The sequence below is a fragment of the Bidens hawaiensis genome, unplaced genomic scaffold (genome assembly GCF_021521415.1).
Source record: "Bidens hawaiensis isolate Kalapana, Puna unplaced genomic scaffold, B.hawaiensis_p1.1 tig00012997_1, whole genome shotgun sequence".
Taxonomy (NCBI): Eukaryota; Viridiplantae; Streptophyta; class Magnoliopsida; order Asterales; family Asteraceae; genus Bidens; species Bidens hawaiensis.
In genome coordinates, this window is record NW_027492087.1 from 143,584 (window position 1) to 145,938 (window position 2,355).

The 2,355-nt window shown below is 36.5% G+C and overlaps 1 pseudogene; it reads right to left on the reverse strand.

Annotated features, from left to right (window-relative positions):
* Nucleotides 1–1,339, reverse strand: LOC143542803 (cytosolic sulfotransferase 13 pseudogene; annotated as a pseudogene).
* Nucleotides 1,340–2,355: the final 1,016 nt, after the last annotated feature.

The window sequence follows — 2,355 nt, forward strand, 5'->3', positions numbered from 1 at the left end:
TTATATGGTTAACCATGATTAACCTTATGAACTTATTAGTTAGGGAAGGATATATCCAAACCACGAAACTTTTCTTGAGTGACTTCATCTAATATATGACTCATTTCATCGGTTAGATGGTTCTTCCAATCTCCAACTTTACCTTCCTTGAAGAACGAGTCATTAGGTAGACCCTTCACCAAATTTCCATGCTTATTAACCTCACTTAAATTTTCAAAACCACAAAGTCTAACAATTTCTTGCACTGCGCCTTCAGCCTCTTCTTCTTTAGTGAAGGGGTAGCCCAAAAAATTCGCGAGTCGCTTCACAATATTTGTGGTGTCGATTTTCATCTCCTCATACGTTAAAAATAAGACTTTTTCGGGGTGTTCTTAGCTAAACTTACGATATCCTTTCACATGATCCCAGTACGGTCCATGTAGCGTGATACCTTTAGTAAACAACTTAAACGCCTCCTCAAATTTCATTAGACCAAGAGAATTATCTCTCACATCTCTCAACCTATTTGCGAAATGAAACAAAGAGACAAAAACATCTTTAGGGTTTCTACATAAGTAAACAAGACGACAGCCTGAATCAATAATGGATTGAGGCAATGAAGTGTAGGGTATATGGGTAGACAAAAGGCGGGGTGAATATCCATTTGTGTATAAAGAAGGGTTTCTAAAAATTCCGGCGGTAATGTCAAGTACACATGCATGGGGGTTGGAGACAAGTAGAGGGTGTGTTGCAAGATTGTAATTTTTATATCGGTTCCTCTTTACCAAAGCAAATACGAGTGCCTTGAGCCACGTCGTACCAGATTTAGGCATTGTGGCCAAGTAGATATCACTTGGAAGAGCTTTGAATGTGTCTTGTATGGCCATCAAAGCTTCAATCGAGTTTACAGGTGCCGATTGATGCCAAAAGCCTTGGTACATGTATAGATCTTTGGCCATCAAACCTTTCTCTTTCGGGAGCGTTGCAATCCTGTCTTTGTATTGGTCAAGGGCCATATTTATCCTTTCTTCATCATCATTATGTTGAGCAATAGGAGGAGAGGACGAATGAGAAGTTTTAGGAATCGACATATGGAGATTATTTGTGTGCAATCAAATAGTAATTTCTTTATTTATAGACCAAATAATTCTTATTTATATTTTGCTTAACTTTTGTTTTCCACATAATGATGGCATACATTTACGGAAAAGACAATCTTATAAAATCAAAGGTAAGATTATATGTGAGTAGTTTATATAGACTAGAGTAATTTTCATTTACTTAATTTACTTTCTTTAATTTTAAAATGTTCATAATGATAGGTATTTAAGGAATAAAATATTTTATAAAATCACGGGAATAGATTTTATGTGATTAGTTTATAGACTGAAATAGTGTTCTTTTATATCACTCTTTTAATTCTAAATTGTTCATACATGATGACAAACCTTTAAAGAATAAAAAATGTAATAAAATCAAGGGAAGAGATTATATGTGATTAAAATACATGAAATCATGAACCACGAATTCTTGGATTTGGTCACAAAGTTTACTTCGATCATGATTAAAAATAAATAAATAAATAAATAAATAAAAGAAAAATCAATTTGTACAGTAGTTAAGTCAACAGTGGATTTCGGAATTTTCATTCGTTGGGTTGTACGAAATTCGGTTTGGTTTGGTTTGATTTTTGGTTCTACCGAAGCCAATAACCAGCAAGCTTTGGTATATGGCGGGTTCCTTATCCGTATTCAATAACCAAGCTTCGGTTATAGATGGTTCAATGTTTTCTTTTTTTCTTTGTTCCGACTGAAAATGGTTTAGTTACAAACTTACGATATTCCAAGCTCGGTTATGCAAGAAATATGCATGGTTCGGTTTGGATATGGTTAAATCAGTTAGCCCTACCCTGGGAACAAAACCGAAACCAATTTAAAAATTGGCAGTACTGAAATTAGTGATTAAGGTCGTCCGGCCCACTTTAAACATAAGAACATTGGACCTTAATCCCTAATGTAGCTTAACTAGACCATACTAAAGCTTGGGCCGAGATATCATTCTTTATAGTATGAGGCCCAGTTAGGATATCAAACACAAGCTGACCCTGAACAGGACCCAGTGTTCCTGACCCGTGGGTAGAACCAGGTTTCAATTCCTCATAAAGACCGTACTCGGAACCGAACCAGACCCAGCGGAACCAGATGGCCAAAACCCGCTAAGGCAAAACCGGTCAAAAACCCAACCATGCCCGGAACCGGTTCCTACCTGGTTCCGGTTACAAATAAAAACGTGGTTTGTGCACAGGTGCATAGTAGCTAAACTGCTATAGGCCCAATGCAAACCAAGACAATTTGTTTGTTGGAAGACTATAATTGT